Here is a 20,270-nt window from a genome sequence, read left to right on the forward strand (position 1 = left end):
ATATTTCAATAAGAGAATTGCAGTCAAAGTTAATAGGATGTCATCTGCAAATAATTGTATTTTGTGGATTAAATCATTATTTATTAGTATACCTTTGATGTTTTTATTTGATCTTATGTAATTTGCAAAAATTTCTATAACTAGAGCAAAAAGCAATGGTGACAAGGGACAACCGTCTTTAGTACCTTTAGCAATCATGATTGATTTGGAAGTATATGATCCTATTTTAATGTATTCAAAGGAGTTTTCATAGAGAAGTATGATTCTTCTTCTTTCGACTTTTCCCAGTTAGGGGTGGCCACAGCGGATCATCTGTCCTCTCATGATTGGCAGTGGAGTTTTACGGTGTCGAGTTGCCAGCCTGGAGCCCAACCTTCCACAGAAGGCACACACATGCACACACTCACACCTAGGGCCAATTTAGAGTGTCCAATCCACCTACTGCATGTCTTTGGGATGTGGGAGGAAACCGGAGCACCCAGAGAAAACCCATGCGACCACAGGGGGGACATGCAGACTCCACACAGAAGGCACCCCAGCCAAGAATTGAACCATAAACCTTCTTGCTGTGAGGCGGCAACACTAACCGCTGCACCACCGTGGCCGCCCTTCATAGACAAGTATGATTAATTGTAATCATAGAATACTGGATAACAACAGTGCATTTGATTCAGTTAATTGGAGTAATTACTATTAGTACTGGAGAATGCAATCTTACAAACAATTCATAGAGAAGTATGATTGATTGTAATAAATTGTTTGAAAGATTGCGTTCTCCAGTACTAATAGTAAGTACTCCAATTAACTGAATCAAATGCATTGTTGTTATCCAGACTGACCAAAGTTAATTTTTTTTTTTAATTATTAGTATAACCAATTATTGATAGTATTCTCTTGATATTATCATAGGTGTTCCTGTTCATTATAAACCCAGTCTGATCATTGTTTATCAAAATTGGAAGGTACCGTTTTATTCTAGAGGCATAGATTGCCATGGACATTTTATAATCTATATTTAATAATAAAATTGGAATACATGAAAAAGCATTGTGTTGAGTCCTTGCCACATTTTAAAATTGGGGATATTAAGGTGTATTTCCAGGATGGTGGTACATTTGTAAGTCCTTTAACTACTGAAAATACCTCTAGTAATACACTCAAAGCATCCTTAGCCATCATTTTGTATAGTTCAGGTATTATACCATCATTTCCAGGTACCTTATTGGGTTTTTAATTTATTAATTTGAATTTGATATAGGTAGACTTGTCAATTCTTTTTTGATCCTCTGACAGTCTGTTTTCAATATATATATATATATATATATATATATATATATATATATATATATATATATATATATATATATAGATATATGCATATATATATATATATATATATATATATATATATATATATATATATATATATAAAAATGTTTTAATTTGATCTTGTGTATCTATTGTTGGTTTGTGTTCATTAATTTTATTAAAATGCTACTTGAAAACATCCAGAATATCTTCTATTTCAGTAACCTTCTTTTTTACTACTAGAAGAGTATAATTTTTATTTATTTAACATTTGTTAACCGGGAAAGACCAACTTGGAACTAAGCCAATTTTCAGCAGAGGCCCGGGGAGGAATGCTCCAGATGCATGTCTTTGTAACATGGGAGGAGACCAGAGCACCCAGAGGAAACCCACATGAATGCAGGCGGGACATGCAGACTCCACACAGAAGGCATCCCAGCCGAGAATCAGACCAGTGAACCTCTTGCTGTGAGGCGACAATGCCACCGCTGCACCACTGCGCCATCTACATAGAATAAAATTCTTCTAAAATCCACAGAATAAAAGTTCTTTTTATTGTGGTTAGATTTAACAATCATTTTTGTTCTAATAGCCAGTTTATGCATGGAGTTGGGATTTATGGAATAATTAGTTATTTTAATTGTTTTCCATTCTTGATTTATTTCCTAAGACCAATTTGAAAGAGAGTTATGAACAGATAGTGAAAAAAAAGTTTCATCGCAATTCGCGTGAGCTAAACTTCAGTTTTCTGAACATATTCACAAATCTACTATCTTTCCTGTAAAGATTACTTGAAACATAAGAAAGGTTATCATAATTCTGACAAGACACTCTGCGGTTAGAGTAGAGTGAGTAGCCTTTCTTTTGAATTAATGTAAGTATGCTTAAAATGAAGATCAGAGACAGCTTCTTTAAATCACAGTAAAAGATTTAATTTGTTACAATAAATAAATAATAAAAAAATAAATAAAATAGCACCAGCAGTATTACAGTTTCTGCACTTCCCTGGCCAGGCATTAGTATCCACACAGTGGCAATTCTGGACTGCAGTGCTGATTTTCTGACATATATGTTTATGTTGTCTGGTGAGACATTCTTTTAACACTTTCTGTGATGTCATACAATCACTGGATCTTCCTGACTTAGTTAAATGAGTTTAAGTGCTGATACTCTGAATTTAAACATTGTAGTATACATGCATGGCCTGTTATAAAAGAAGATATCAAGTAAGTTTAGTTAATTATTAGTATAGAGAGTTCCGTTTGGAAATATGTACTGAACTTGCTTTATTTTTTACTTTATTTATGCAAATATAAAGAAAAATAAGCACATGCCATCCAATAGCTAGACCCACATTAATACTACAAGGGTTTATGACTCAGCAAAGGTAATTTCAATGAGTGCCATCTGTACAAAGTAAAGTTTCTAAAAGCTACTTTCAACAAATCAAAAAAATATTTTAGCAGGTAGGTAAGGCATTTATGCACAACTTTAAATGGAGGAAAATATGCACCCCCTGAAACATATAACTCTGGGGAAAAGCAACTGTTCATTACTGGTGAAATTGGTTCTGAATGATCTTACTTTGTACAAATGATACTCACTGAAACAATCTGCACCTAGACTGTCTCATTCCTAAAATGCAATGCTTTATCACCATGACAATCATAAGAAAAGTTCCATAAAATAGCAGTAACAACTTTGGCTTTATAATTAAGAATACAGAAATTATTTGCAGATTAGTGGAAAGTACAATATATATGTAACTCTTGGACTCAAGTGTTATAATAACTACAATTAAATACCTGTCTAGCCTGTTAAAAAAATGAAACAATCAACTGATTTACCTCATATAAGCAAGTATATTTAAGCTTTACCTAGAGCTGACCCATACCCATGCAAAGAGTTTTAGATGAATATAAGATTTAACAAATCTAATAATGCTCATAGCACTATAAAATACAGACATATTCATAAAGTATAAAGTGTATGAACACTTCTTGCTGAGGATGTATCAGTACTAAGTTGGTGTTACAACAAAATAAAAATCAAATATTTTCCATATTAGTGATATTTTCTGTTACAGAATTGAGTCTTCCCTTAGAATTCCCTATACTGACGATAACAATACAGTTGGTACAATTTTATCAATGAGTTTCATTCAGGGTACTTAACTCTTTGAGCCATAATCAGCAAAGGATAATTAAAGCCCTTTATTTCTCAAGGCTATCAAGGCAATGGGTTGGATTCTAAAATAATTTGGGTAGTGGTATGGTTGACTTTGCCTTCCTGCAATGCTTACATGAACTTAACATCTAGCTCTGACAACGTAGTATGATGTCACAGCAGGCAAAACAGAGTACACCTAACAGTTCCCAGTATGATGCCAATACCAAAATAGTTTATAACTCATGCAACAAGATGAAGTAATGAGATTCTAAAGCATCTTATGTTAAGAAATCTCATCACCTAATCCTGGAATAAGCCAATTAACCATTGACATCCACCAAAGTTGACCATCTTCAAGTTGTACCTGCACATTGGTGTAATACTGCATGCATGACAGGTTGCTAAGCATTGTCCATGTTTTGAAAATGTGACATCACCTGAGTATGAAGGGAAAATTCTTGGAAGACAACTAATGTGCCTGGGTGCAGCCTTTGTCCAGCTTAAACAGATGCCTTTACTGACTGCAGAATAACTCCCCTTTATGACAGTATTGGTACCACAGACATTTGGACTTTTTACTACAACATGCCTGAAGTACCACTGAGAGTGTACAGACAGAGCTAGACCTAAGCTACATAGGCTCACTGAGTCCAATTGTAAATATGATACTTTGATGCTTTACACTGGAATTCAAGGTCAGTGAAAAAAATTGAAAGTGTTGTGGCACAGGGACCCAAACAACATTTTGCAAACCTTTGAGATTCCTCTTTAACCCATTGAGTAACTGCTCATGGTAGCTTGCTCTCTAACTTGTTTTGAAATGTTGCTTGCTTCTTCCTAATAGTGTTTTATTGTTTTTTTTTTTCAAAAATTCCGTACATAAAACATTTGTCAAATATGATATTCTGTTTTGAAAGTGATGCAAGTTACAACAAAATTAAATCAATAAAGCTTTATCTAGTTATTTATTTATATTTGTTTACCAGAGCAGTGCATTGATATGAATGGACCATTAGCAGGCATGATATGGGGAAATAGGATCACATAGGAAATTAACAAAAATATTTACAGGCACAAGGGTATGTTAAAACAAATATATACATATTTACAGATGCAAGAATATGTTACAACATTTCATTCAAGAAACAGTTAACAAATGTCATAACATGGATGGAAAAATGAAATTATGCTTAGCAGAGTTTTATGGATAGGATGTAGCCATAATGACTAAGGTGTCTTATCCTACAGAGATAGCATGATATCATTAAGTAGAGATGTAGAAAGACATTAGAAGATGCAAGTGAGAATAATAGCAGGAAAGGATACCATGTGGAGAAGTCAGAGAAAAGGTGTGAGAGGATGCAGAGGGAAAAGTAGAAAGGAGAAGTGTGAGAGAGATGCAAAGAGAAGAGGGAAGTAGGATGGATGAGAGGCAGTAAGTAAAGGGGATAACAAAATGAGATAAGGAAGGATGAACTAGGGATAGCAGAGTGTGTGAGAGAGCTTCAGGGTTCATGCAATGTGACATGAGTGAGTGCAGCTGCACTTTGCTTTGATGAAGTGGTATTCATTGAGCTGTTGCCTGAAGTCAGTGTACTTTTGAATGCCTCAGACTGAGAGAGGAATGGAGTCCCATAGTATAGGTTCTTAGGATGAAGAATGCATGGTCAGTGCAATAGAGTTTACTTTTTGGATTTAGTAGGGTTGGTTGGGATTGAAAGATATCCCTGAGGTTGTATGGGGGGGGGGGGGGCGGTTGGTGAAGAGTTTATGAGTGATAGGGGACTATGTCTCAGGACAAAGGGCTTTGTGAATTAGTGATTCTAGTAGGAGGTTGGCTCTCCCATGGTAGTGGTGCTGCGATAGCATTGTCGCCTCACAGCAAGATGTTGTCCCGTTCAATTCTCAGCTAGAGCATCTTCTGTGTGGAGGCATGCGTGAATGGGCGTGCCTTCGTTGAAGGTTGTGCATCAGGGCTGGTAACTCGGCACATAAAAATCCACTACCAAACATTAGATGAATGGAGTTCCACTGTGGCGACCCCTAACCGGGATAAGCTGAAAGACACAGTAGGAGGTTGGCTCTCAAATGTACTGGGAGCCATTTAACTTTGGTGAGACTTAGGTATGGTATTCATTATTGAGCTGAACTGATCATGAAACATCGGTATGCACAACTATTGCACTTTCAAGGTTGTACAAAGTGATACTGATTATATATTTCATATTAATTATAGAAAAACAGTTAATTTCTGGTAAGCATTAATGAGCATGTTTGCACAAATTATTGTATCTCTTTAAACGCACATGATAGCCCTGTAGCATCAACAAAAAATATGCAGCTCATAATTAGATTACACAACAGTGAACAATACTGTTATTCAGAGATTTTAGTAAAATATGGAAATAATGATTGTATATTTTAATAATATTTGAAAAAAGCTAGTTATGTAATAAACGAGGGATAAAGCCCTGAATTGGATCTATGTTAACCAAGTCTGACTGGTGGCTTGAGTGAGGAGGAAATGTAGAATGATGACATTTAAACTTACTCATCTCTTTTCAGGGGAAGGAACATATGCTCTTGATTCTGTGAGGTAGGATCCCAACCTGGCGGAGACTGGGGATTATGAAGGGCTAATTGTCTACAAGGTGGGCAGATTCAACTGATTTATTTTATTTTTTTTTATTTTACATTTGTTGACTGGGAGAGTCTGACTGGATACATGTCCATTTTCAGTGGAGGCCTGGGGAGAAAATCTTCACACACTAAGAGCAAACAAGTATGGGATTTCTACATAGCAAACAAGTATTCATAGGAAAACACATGATTTAAAAAGATTCCATAGGTTTAATGGTACAAAGTACAATATTCATTGGTAGTCACAAGTTTTAACAAAATTCCATAGTTTAGAAGTTAGAGTAAAGTAGTACTTAGAATGTACTGGTTTCCAGTAATAACACTGATTAAGACAAATGTGAGTATGAGGGGGTTGGGAGATGATGTCAGGGTTAGTTTTATGACAGTTGGTTGGGTTTGAAGTTGGAATGTATATAACTGTGGACTGTTGGCATGGGTGTTCACAGGTGAGGCACTATACAGAGGAGTCACGATTCTTCTTCAAGGGATAGAAGTGAAAGGGAGCACGAGTGTGAGTCAAAGGGTGTGTGTGATATGGGTCAACCTGGTGGATAGAAAGGGCAAGGGTAGTAAGGGATCTTGTCTTGATCATGTCAAGTGGAGGCAGGGCATATATCAAAAAATACTAAAGTCTAAATGGCATGAGCAGAAAGTAAGGTCTCCAAAGAAAAACATCAGTCCTCCTCAGAATGATAGCTCTGCTCCTGTACACTTAACCTTCACCACAGGAGAAAACCAAACTGGCCATAAGACCCTTGCCCATTGAGAAGGAATGGGTCAGTAGAGGAGCCGGGAAGGTAAGCTTAATGGTCAGTGGAGGACTGGAGCAAACAATTGTAATAATAATATTTCCAACCACTGGTTAAAATGTATGAACTCATGCATGTTGCATCCCAAGTATAAATATCATGTTTACTTGTGTGACTATTGTCTGTTAGCATTATTTATGTACTTCATACCACTATTCAATTATGTTAATGAAGATATGAAGTAATTTCATCTAATCATAACTTATACAAAAAACATATTGATCTATATAGGGAAGTCTTCATGTTATGACCCTCCTTTTTACCACCCACTATTGCATGGAACACTACCTAAAGCATTGTGTCCAAGTCGAGAACTCTTTCATAATAGTAGTATGAAAATGTGGTATATTAATATGAAAATATTACTAGTATTCATAACTATGTGAATATTCAAAACTTCAAAGCCTTATAGCTCAGGATGCATGTGTTATCCATCTCCCCTTACTGTTGTTTTTTTCCTCCTATACTGTATATATATATATATATATATATATATATATATATATATATATATATATATATAAACCAACCTCCATAATACTAATCTAACTAAACTGGAATCTTGTTACAATAAAAATAGCCAAATTTGCTACCAGCACACCATATAGGACTCATCATTGCACAGCTCTTAAACAGCTAAAATTGCTGGAACTTCCCAACTGCTACACTTGAATCAATTAAACTTTGGCCACAAAATCCTGAACATCCTGCATCAACTGGATACACCCCCTCCTCTCCAAAATCTTATACAACATTACACCACTTCTAGATCCCTTCTTTCCAGTAACAAACTCATTCTCAACATCTCCAAAGTTAACAAGTCAGCTGGGGGATCACTCTTTTCAAATTTCATTCCTAAAATATGGAATAAACTACTATCCCCAATAACCTCCAACTGCTCTATAATTCAATGTAAAAAGCTCCTAAAATCTCACTTAATAGACAATGTCTCTGCTTCTGTAACTGTCCTGGATAGGTCTTATCTCAGCCTCATTAACTAAATATTGCTCTTCGAATGGTACTTAACAGCAGTATCTGACCTCAACTGTACAAAACTAATACTGTCTCTCTATTAACTGGACATACTCATGTACATTTCATATTACAATTTCACTAACTTGTGTCAGCTTGCAGATGAACACTTTGTTCCCCAGTGCTGAGGCTACCACTCTTGAGGTACTAGCATTCTCAATAATCATAATGGTGGGGGAAAGCAAAGCAGTGTGAATCAACATGGTTGCATATTATTTACCTCCTTTCTATATCATTTTTTTTACAAGCATCCTTTGTGCAAATCAATGCAAACTTATACCTTTGCTGACAAGTCCATTGCTACATTATTAAACAAAATATGAAAAATATGCTATATTTCTATAATTCTGCACCAACAAACAATACCTTATGCAATGTGCATCTCCTATTGAGACTTTCACAGTGTCAATATGCAATAATGCTAGCTTGCAAATGACACTTTCATCTTTAATATTAACAGAGCTACCATTTTTGACTAATATCCATATCGTGCTAGTGTTCATAACTGTTGGATCAAACAAATATGTATAATACAAGACATATGCATGCCACCCACTTCCTTTTGTGTTGTTTTTACTTACAACAAGTGTGTGCACAAATTGCTCTAATGGCCTTACTTACAAGTTCATTTACACATAACTTAGGCAAATACATCAACATGTAGCATTTTCCATAATTTCTCACACCCTTCTGTATCAGATAGCAAATATGTCTCACATACCTCAGAATGAGTGTCTCAACGTACTCACATAATAATTCATGTCAGCTTACAGGTGACATCTTGGCCCCTACTGCTTAGATTATATATCTTGAAAATGTTTAAATAATATGCATATATTTGTAATCATGTTAACTATGGGGCAAACAAAGCTGTATATCTCATGGTGTGTGCATTTTAACCATCTCTTTTTTTCTCCTATCTGCACAATGCAAAGTGGAACTGAACACAGTAATGCACTGCAGGCTGCTGAGAATAAATGGAGCTTGCCACCCCCAACAAATTGCCAAAATGCAGGCAATACTTCATATAGCTATATACTTCCAATCATTGCCAGCAGGAACTAAGATGCACAGTGACTATCAAGCTACAGAGAAAATGTTTACTCTGACTGGTTGCATCTTGCAGTGAAAAAGTAGCAACAATTAATTTCCATCTTGCTGCAGATAACAATAAGGACTGCACTATAACACACACACACACACACACACACACACACACACACACACACACACACACACACACACACACACACACACACACACACACACACAGTTAGAGGAACCATTGCCAAGCAATAGTCTATATACTTAAGTAGTTTGGCTTGTCATGACAGGGTAACAGAAAGAAAGATAAGCTTCATATGGTGATGCTTTTCAGCTTTTTCAAAACAGTATCAGTTGCAAGGCTCCATCCCCCAACTACACTGACTTAGGGAAGTAAGAACACACAAACACAAACACACTTACATGAATACATTAAACTGCAAACACGCACAGAGACATGCACACAAAAACACATCCACACACAAACAAATGCAGGCAAAAGTCAGTCGTGATTTTTACTGTTTACTACTATCAAAAAGTCAAAAGCACAGTGAGTGACTGGGATGCACATACAGATGTGCAGATATGCATAAAGAAAAGCACACATAAACCACTACATACAAACACGCAAGCACAACCTCTGTATAGTAAATGTGATTCAGTGCTGCACATGCCCAGATTATTGCACAACAGGCATGCATGAATGCAAAGTGAAATGTGTGTATGAGCCACCAAGAATACACGTGTAGATAAACATGCATGTGCCCACTTATACATACACACACTTGCACACACACTCACACATACATACACAATGCTCACTTGAATGGATGCATGACAACCTTGTAAAGGCAAAGGATTGTCTAGTACATTAAGGTTGTTTGTTGCTCCCATTATCTGAAAGGCACAGTGACTATAATGCAGTAAGGGATACATTTATTCTGACTGAGTTTCATGCAAAAATGCACAGAGAATTGCATGCATATACAAAGGGAGAAGCAGGCATGCATCCTTGCGTCTATACACCTCACAACCCTCTACAGCCTCCTACTCTATTCCTTTCTTTTGTTTTTCCCACTGCCTTACCATGTCCACTTCCTCTCTGCACACCTTTCCTGTACCTCTTTTCTTTTCTTCTTACTCTCCTAAGCTACCTAGACACCCTACCCTACACTCTTTTAAACTCCTTTTTTTCTATTCTTGCTTCCTTCTATAATCAATAATTAAAAACATCCACTCTCATACTAAGACATTACATGATTAGAGACAGTGAGGGGAAATTGAGTAATCTCCAACATCGCTTCTAAATATTTTATTAGAATATTCTCAGGCCTCACTTAATACATACTAATCTATGTAACAAATAATATGACTAATGAGTTTTTCCTCACGTATTTTCTCCAACTCATGTTGCTGTTTTTCATTGCACTCTACTATGAAACATATGTTTTATTTTTTTTCATTATAACAATTTTTTCACTCCTTGGTTTTGTAGTATAACATGATACTTTGTGATTTAAAATATCTGTAATTGATTTTTGAAAGATTCTGATTGTGGAGCTTTTCTCTCCGGACCTTCACTGAAAATGGGCACTTTCTGTCCCTTTCAGACTTCCAAGTAAATAAATGTCAAATAAATAAATATTTGTGCAAAAAATGTGTACTCAGACAATGAGCAGGCCCACATGCATGCATACACCTGCAGTAGTGGGGACAACAAAGCTAGGCCACCCTGCCTGAAAAGGTCCACTTATTGTTCATTCCAAGTGTGAGTGTATGTGTGTGTGTGTGTGTGTGTGTGTGTGTGTGTGTGTGTGTGTGTGTGTGTGTGTGTGTGTGTGTGTGTGTGTGTGTGTGTGTGAGAGAGAGAGAGTATGTGTGAAGCCTAAATAGCATGCATGCTGCGGGTTTTAAAGGCTACACAACAGTTCCCAAGGAAACAATATTTCATTTGTGAAACTCTAGAGGCTGCTGCTAACCCTTACAGAGTGCTGAAAGAATGGTTGTAATGCAAACATGTCTCTTCTCTCTCTGTCTCTCTCTTGACAAGCAGAAAAGAAAGTTTGGTCTTTCTAAGCCAACATATATGGTAATACTAGAAGAAGAATACCATAGAAACAGGCTTTACTTACACTAAACAAACTGCAGAGGCACAAAAACCACACCTGTGCTGTAGCTAGATTGTGTTAGTTACATAAATTGAGAAGGAGAGGTGTGACTCGTTACTAAGATGTGCAGCACTACAACTGAATCAAGGCAGAAAACAAAAAAACAATGGCATGGTACTATGGATACCAGTAATTAAATCCTGTTTCAAAAAATTATTTAAAAGATTGATTAACATTAATGTTTAGTCTCACTGGAGGTCCAACAGAATGCATATATTTGCTTTTGCATGGTAGATCACGGCTTTGAAAAAAAAAATAGCTTCAGTTGAGTAGCACTGCGGGACTAACTACATACAAATGAGTTTTACATTTTTTGAGAGATATAAAAGCGCATTTTTAAAATATTACACACAGACATCACATGCTATGCTTATAGTATAGCTTAGTTTACTCTCTCTCTCATATTTAATATGTAAAGGAGGCCAAACTTAGTGACAGCTATATGCATCTAAGGAGTCAGTGGATCTCTGATTATGCTCTTTTGGGCTTCCAGTTATTCTTGTGTAGGAATCAATGAGTTAGTGGAATGGTTGTCTTAGATGCATTTTTTATTTGAGTTTTAAGCATAATTCTCCAAATGTTTTGCTAAAAGTAGTCATACAGAGATTGAATGAGAAATGAGAGCCATTTACAAGTGAGTACTGAACACATAGTTGTTCAGGCTTGTCACAGGAGCATCCTGGAATGCTGCATTCTAATTAATCCCATCATTAATGTGTATGTGATTTTTGAGGGTAGTGAATACAAACTACAATCAAATATATCTGTATTCATTTGATAGCCAATCAGAAGGAAAGATCATTAATTTCACCAGGATATTTTTAAAACTGGATATGGTATACCCCTCCCAATTTAGATTCGTACGCGACCCTCATTATACGATGAATATGCATTTATATAAAGTATTTTATAACTGAAATCAACAACCAAGCCATTTCTGTAGCAGAATGTCACAATATGTTTCTCTGAAAAATTTATGATTCATTTTAAGCCCAGCCAATTACCTTATGGGAGGATCAAACCCTGCACCATGTGTCTGTAAGGTAAGCACCTTAACCATTATGCCAACTTCCTGCATTGCTTGCTATCAGTAGGCTTTCCTGTCATTAGCCAGCTGCATCTATTACTATATGGAAAATGAAGAAGAGAGATACATGATATGTTCTAGCTGATGAAAACAGAATCATATCATTAGTATATGCTTTTATGACACCAGAGGTAAAACGAATAACAGAGAAAGTAATACCACAGCTACCAAAATGTTACAAGAACAAAATCAGTTTTCATAAGTGAAGCCTGACATCCACACAATGAGCTGCTGTAATTTATCTTCACAATACAAAGGCATTGCTTTATGTATTTATTTGTTTATTTATTTTGAATTAAAATGTGTGTATGTATTTATTAATTTTAGTTTTCCTCACTGAAATAGTGTCAGAAGACTTGTGACCTATACTCAAGGGGGGATTAGTTGGTATTTATAAAATTAGGGGAAATATGAACAAACAGCAGAGAAATTCTTCTGCTCCTTTCAAAGGTGGTACAATAGTTCTGTGGAACTACAGAGGTTTTGTGCAAGCAAACATGAAGTGGATTTAATTGTGAGATCAGAGGTTAAAGTTTTGGAATTTACATCCTCAAGGCTAGAAGATAATGTGCTTGGCTTATAAACCAGATCTACACAGTAGCATGAATGAAAAACTTTGTGCTGTGTTAGCGGAGAGAAACTGGTATAGCTTTGTAGTAAACAGAAGTTAGATACACCAAACGGCTGGAATGACCAGGTAATGTAGTCATGATGCAGGAAGGATGAGAAAATCCAACTATAGTGTGTCATGAAGATCAAACAGCAATGCCTAAAGAGCCCACTAATGACAGACAGTATTCTGCAGTTGTGACAGAAATCATACTACAGGGAAGAACTGAAAGAATATATGTGCTGAAAATGAGGCTTCTGGTATACCTTTCATATTCAGTTTTGCAGCTGCTTCAAACTATTGCTAGGATATGAGAGCTTTAATAGATATAAGAAGAAAGCTATTGTTTGGCAATTCTTTTGAATGTCTCGTACTTCCTGAAAAATTTAAAATAGAACTGAATAATGGAAGACAGGGAATAAACATTCTATGAATAATTGTTTCAAGATTTGATATTTTCAGAAATGAATAGAGTGTCTCACTGATTATGGACAGACATTATAAAAAACTGGGGAAATTAAAACAGACTCAAAAGTTTTGGGAAGATATAAGTAAACATATATGTATTTGAAAAACATTAGCAAAGTGTCTAGTAATAAATATACAACCATCTTGAAAATGGACAAATGAAAAGGAGCTCCAGTTTTTGTTTTACAACCACAAAGTTTTGAGTTCAGTCCTGACATTTAATCACTTTCTGTGTGGTATGGACTTTTGTCTCACAACGCTGTGATCTTAGGTTCGGTCCTTGTCTCCAATTACTTTCTGCATGGTTTGCTTGTTCTTTTCATATCTTAAAAGTACTCAATTGTATTTGTACTGCTTGGTGTAACTCATTCTAGGCCTTCTGGTTTTTACACTTTGTTGGACGGGTTGTTTGTTTCTGATGAGAGGGTTGTTGGTGGTCACTGTAGTGGCAGAACAGCTTACTTACTTCCTTCTTGGTTGCAGGGCACTTTGATTGAGGGCTCAGTGTGTGTTATTCTAAAATTAATTAATTCTGGTTTTAAGTTTTTTTCAGTTAGATTGTTTTATTTTACATTAAGAGGGTTAGGACTCTGCACTGGTGTGGGAGGGCTGGCCCTTCTGAGCTAGAATTTCTGATTGAAGGCTTATCTGAACTGCTTCTTACTGAAGTTGGTGCGCCTTGTTTGCTGTGGCATAGACTGGATTAGGGCCTGCTGGATCTAGCTTTGTTTGTGTAACTTGAGCACTAATCAGGCATTCTCTAAAAGAGTCAATTGTATTATTTACATTTGTGCTGTAGTAGAAAGATTATTAAGTTTAGCACATTCCTAAGGATTAAAAGGGCAAATATCTATCCCAGCAGAGCTGCCCCTGACATCTCAGATGCTCAGGTAGAGCCGCCCTCTCCAAAGCAAAAACACAGCATCAAATGGATGGGGACCAGATGGTGTGCGTCCTACATGACATGAACTCAAGAAGAAGAAACAAGCAACTATAAAAACTCTGTTCAATCTCAGCCAGGACATGTGGATATGTGCCCAGAGTGGCAACAGTGGCAACAAAGGTCCCTCTGGTGCGGTGGTGGATCCCTCAGCAGGCTCTAGCCCCATATAAGCCCCAAGCTTGGTCTGCAAAGCAAAACATTTTATATAGCCCACCTAATCATGAAGATTCACACATCTAGATCCGAACCTCAGCACTGAAATAAATAGGACATGCTGGAGGGACAGATTCATAACAGAGCTCCCCTTCACTCTGGAATAAAATCCAGTCAGGGGGGCAGGGTCCCTCATTGACTCTTCTCTCTTCAAGAGGATGAGTGGATCTATATCTCTGTGGGCTTTCTATGTTCATATGTTCATAGGTGTATAAGTTTACATATTCATAGGTTTATACTAGGCTAATGACAACCAAGGTCTTTACAAACCTAGCCATGCAACCCAACCAGTTTTGTCCTTGAGTTCCTTGGATGCCTGTATGGTGGGGTATGCTAGTAAGAAAGTCGCTAAGGGTTATACAGTGGGTGGTATGTTCATAGGTTCATAGGTTCATCGGGTGATACTTGGCTATTTATAAGCCTAGCCAGAGTGTGTTTGGGCCACCCTTTAAGGTTAGTTTACTGTGCATCTGTCTAGTATGGACACAGAAGAGACCCCAGGGGTAAACCTACGATCTCCCATCCACTCGTCAAGATTTCTCTTGTAATTTACTTACTGTTTACCTCTAGCCATCAGAGACATGGGGGCTAGACCAAAGGCAAATCTGTGATTTCCTTTCCAGGGATCAAAGCTTCATTCGAGTAGGGTCAAGGATGAACTTTGCTTCATGCAAATGTGGAGATTATTCCATTGTGTGGGGATCCTTTCAGACACTATCATTCTCTCCAGCATATTCTATTTATGTTGCAGGCAAAGTTCAGGACTTTGGATATATTGTTTCTTGCACTGTTTGTTTTGCAGATGTGCAAGAGATTCATCAGTGCTGGATCCAAGGATACCTTTCATGCCAGGCATAGATTGCCTCTCAGTAACCTGAAGGAGACATTGTACAGAGACAGGGCCTTAAGTTTTTCTATAGGACAAGGGTATTCATACCCTGGATTCTCCTGGTGAGGAAACTTTGATGACATTCCAACTGCTGCAAGTCCCTGTTTAGATACATGCTAAAGGGGGCATTGTTCTCAGTGATGGGTCTGATAAGGGCTGAGTAGACTGGTATTATAACATCCTTGGGCCTGAATGCTATACGCTTGCTTATGAATTAGGCAACTTCGAATGATTTTCTTACTCTGTTGACCACCTGTTGGTCAAAGGCCAGATTACTGTATACTTTTATCCCCAAATCTCTAACTATCTGTTCAACTCTTAGGGATGTTTTTTCAATGAAGTAATTAGTTTGGGTGGACAGTTCCCAAAAGGGTACATCATGCTGATCATGCTTAATCTGTAGCTTTGATAACGGTCATTTTTTTGTGTTAGACCCTCTTTTATGATGTGAGTGTTGTGGGAGGAATCAGTGATACCTCCCAATTTACAGTCATCTGTGAACTTGGTGAGCCAGAGGCCTTTGGCAATAGCCTTGACTTCCAAGAAGTAGATACCAAACAGGAGTGGGTCCAACACAGAGACCTGGGGTACACTGTTGCTGACCAGTCTCTTGGTGGAGGTGATCTTACTGATCCTGTCTAAATGTGTGGAACATACCTCAACCTCTTAGAACAAGAAATCTGGACACAGCCATAAATAATGTGGGGACAAAGGCCCAAAATAGGGACACTTTAAATATTGCTCTTACAAACTTAAAAGGTTGGTAGAATAACAGGTTTTGCATTAGCATGGATTTTCTTTAGGGTATGAAGTCTGAAACTCAAATGTTTGTCTTTATTTTCTGTCTTCAACCCTCAATAATGTACCGATGATTTGGCAGAAAACCACAATTTTATGAGAAACAGATCAAAAATATGAGGCAAAAATCTGGACATTCTGCAAAAATCTGTGCAGTTGAGAGGTATGGTGTGGAAGACATTGTAGCCTTGAAATCCCAAAGTACTTTCTGTGGCTTTAAGCCAAATCTTGGTATTAGCAACGGTGACGTCATTCTCCACATGAGGAGAGATTGCAGGGTGTGGAGTTTCTTGTTTAGATTCCTAGCATTAAGGAGTAAAACCCTAAGGTTATGTTTGTTATAGTGGTACTTTTGTCATTTTGACACTGCCTAATAAAGGCTGTAAGGGGATAAATAGAGTTTTACACAAAATCCTAAAGCCCAGGGAGGACAGGTGCAGACCATTCCTGACAAAGCATAGTGGTCTTTTAACTATGTCCTCCCATACTGATATCCCCTGGAGTGACACCAGAAACTCAGCCAGTTATTAAAATCAGTAATTTTCTGTTAATACAGTGGCATCATACTTGGTGAAAGTAAAATGATACTCAATGCAAGGCACATACCTCTCTGCAACACATATTCAGAGATATCCATAATGTCTTTTTTCATGTAGTCCAGAGATGTATGTCTCAGGTTATTTACACTAAGATAAAATCATATTAGTTTCTGTGGTGCAGTGACTTGAGTGCATGCATGATATTGCAGATCTTAGCTCCAGATAGGCAACTAAATATGATCTACTTCTTATACAGCCAGGGGAGAAGGGGATAGTTGTGTGTTGTACAATAGAATCCTCTATAAAAAGAGTACTATGTAAAGTGTTTGCCTGCCTTGTGGACTTTGTTCTTGGGGGATCATTGTATGCTGGCATATGTGCAGTGTTAGGTGGCCTTTATAAGCCTAGCCAAGAATTTCACCCATGTTCCCACAAAGTCAGCAGCTGTTTTCCCTGTCCAGCAGGGACACAGGTTGGATCCTAGGGGTATATTTTCTGTTTCCCATCCAGTCATCTATGTTCCTCTTAAAGCGGGCTAGTGAGATACTCTGCTTGACATGGAGAGGAAGTCAGTTTCCAGATGGGGAAGTCATTGGGACACAAATTTATCCCACCAAGTACTTTGACTTAAGGGATATACAGCAACTCCATCAAGGCTGAGTCTGAGATGGCCCTGTATGCCAGACACAGGTCACCTCTGATCAGTCTGTATGAGACTGAGTAGAGGGACAGGGCTTTTAGCCTATCTGTATAGGATAGGTGTTTGAGACCTTGGATTTCATTGGTCTGGAACCTCTGTGGTCTCTCCAACTGCTGCATGTTATTGGCAAGGTACATGCTGAAGGGGGCAATATACTCGATAATGGGTCTGATAAGGGAGGAGTACAGGGATGTTATGACCTCCTTGTTCATGGATGAAATACTCTTACTTATGAGGTGGACCATGCAGGAAGCCTTTTGTACAATGGAGGTAACATGGTGGTCAAAAGTCAGGTTGATATCAACCTGAGAGCCCAAGTCCCTCACGCCTGATTGCATGCTTAGTACATTGTTATTAATGTGATAATTAGTGGGGACACCATTTTCCCAAAAGGGGATAATAATGCATTGCTTCGCATTCACTTTGAGGCCATGCTTCTGGCACCAGTTATTAGTTTGGTTAAGGCCCTCTAGGAGGATGTTCATATCACTAGGGGAATTTATGACAGTGTCTAGCTTGCAGTCATCTGCAAACTAGGTTAGCCACAGACCACTGGTTTTGGCTTGCACCTCAGAAAAGTATATCTGAAACAGCAGAGGCCTCAAGACTGATCCTTGGGATATGCCGCTTGTTACTGGTCTACTACTAAAGGTGGCTTCCCCTATTTTGACTGAGTGTGTTCTATCAATGAGCCAGTTAGCTACCCATATAGTAACATATGGGTGATGCCTAGCTGGGAGAGTTTATCTATTATGTCCGAGTGGGGAATAGTGTCGAAAGCTTTGGCTAGGTCAAGGTAGGGGATGTACATTGTCTTGCCCTCATCCATGGCTTTGGTCACTGTTTTGAAGAAGGCAACCAAGTTTAAAAGGCATGATCTGCCTTTGACAAAATCAAACTGTGTGGGATCAAGCATTTGGAGGTTGCCAATGTCCTTGTTTATAAGGTCCATGATAATGCAGTCCATGGTCTTGCAGATCAGGCTAGTTAGGCTGATGGGCCTATAATTGCCTGGGTCAGTAGACGCTCTACCTTTGTGCAGAGAGATGACAGTGGCTGTCCTCCAATCTGCTGAGACAAAGCTGGTGCACAGGCTTTGGTTGAACAGGGTGCCTAGTGATGCTGAGCTCTCTTGCCTGAGTTCATGTAGGACACAGTCAGGGATGTTGTTGGGTGCTATGGAGGTTGTATTTTTTTGCCTTTGAGAGGGCATTAATAACCTGCTCCCTGGTTAAGAGAGGAGGGGAGCAAGTGCTGGGGATGTCCTGGTTTACTGATGGGGGGCGAGGGGGGTGAAGTTTTCACTGAACCTGTCTGCCATAAAGTTGGCTATATCTATGGTGTTTGTGTATGCGGTATTCTTGACCATCAATTCAGAGCAGATTTGGGAGGTATCCTTTGACATTGTGGACATATGAGAAGAAGGCCTTGTGATTGTACTTGGTGGATGTGGCCAATTTGGACTCAAAGTTAGCCTTAGAGGATTTCACTAGTGAGCTTAATTGCTTGTTCAGAGAAAGGAGAGATTGCTTCCAAATTAGTACCTGCTCCTTCTTGGTCCTGTACAGCACTCTTCTTCTTTTTATTATAGTGACTGTTTATTGCTGCTGTCCACCAGACAGGTTTACACTTCCTTGATGAAGATGATTTGGTCCTGTCAGTTATTGCTGAGTCCATGCATCTGTATAGGTGCTCATAAATGTTTTTTGGTGAAGTCTTGGAAATTTGTGCTTGATTCAACTAAAGAGATGATCTCAGTAAAGCTGCTTATACCTGCTCTCAGGAGGTTGTAGTCAGCTTTGGAAAAGGCCTTTTGTTCTACACTGGCAAAGAGGGGGTCAGGGGAGTTGGTGACTTCAAAAGTGATTGCTTTATGGTTAGATCTTACCAAGGAGGATGACACTGTAGGGGTGTTGCAGTAACTACTCATGTTGGTTAGTACCAGGTCCAGGGTATTTTCACCTTTTGTTGGGGTGTGAACCAGCTGATCCAATGCATTGGCATTGATGAAGATGAGGAATCTCTGGGCGTTCATGTTTGAGCTTGAATAGGTCTTCCACTCTATGGTTGGGTAGTTAATGTTGCCCAAGATCAGGGAAGAGGGTTGAAGCTTGATAGATTCAAGTAACTCCAGATAGGTGGAGTGGGCCTTCTGAGTCATAGTTGGAGGTCTGTAGCTAGCTATGATATGAATAGGTGTTTTGTTAATAGTTAACTGCATCTGGAGTGTCTCCTGTGCATCATACTGTTTGACCAACCTGGAGTGTGTATGTCTTTGATAAATATTGAAACTCCACCTTCTTTGGCTTTGTAGCCCTCTGTTTGTGGTATCAAAGTATGGTAGGACAAGTAACCTGGTAAGGCTGGGGTAATCACCGCAGCTTTGAACCAGGTTTCAATGACTGCACAAATGTCAGCATCTTCCAGGGTGAGGAATGCTTGCAATGAGTGTAGTTTCATGTAGCGTTTAGCAGCATGACCTTTAAATTTCATTTAGAAGAATTTTTCACATTGATAATTTTGTCTTCATGACTTTGCCTAGAAAAAGCACTATGGGGGAGGAAAAAGACTTTGCCAGAAGCCTGAAGCCTAGGGAGACAGATGAAGGCCATCTCTGGCAAAGCATTGTGGTCTGTCAATCATGTCCTCCCAGGCTGTCAGGTACTGGATTCCCTTGGAATGACACCAGAAACTAAGCCAATTGTTAAAGTCAATCATTTTCTGTTTGTACTGAGGCATCATTCTCGGTGATGGCAGGATGCTGCTTAAGGCTAGGGACATACCTAAAGAGAAAAAAACAGCTTCATAGCACCAAGTATTAAAAGTGTAGAGAGTTGTAATACAAATATTCCA

This window comes from Protopterus annectens, chromosome 5.part0 (assembly GCF_019279795.1).
Source record: "Protopterus annectens isolate FY-2018-M chromosome 5.part0, PAN1.0, whole genome shotgun sequence".
Lineage (NCBI taxonomy): Eukaryota > Metazoa > Chordata > Ceratodontiformes > Protopteridae > Protopterus > Protopterus annectens.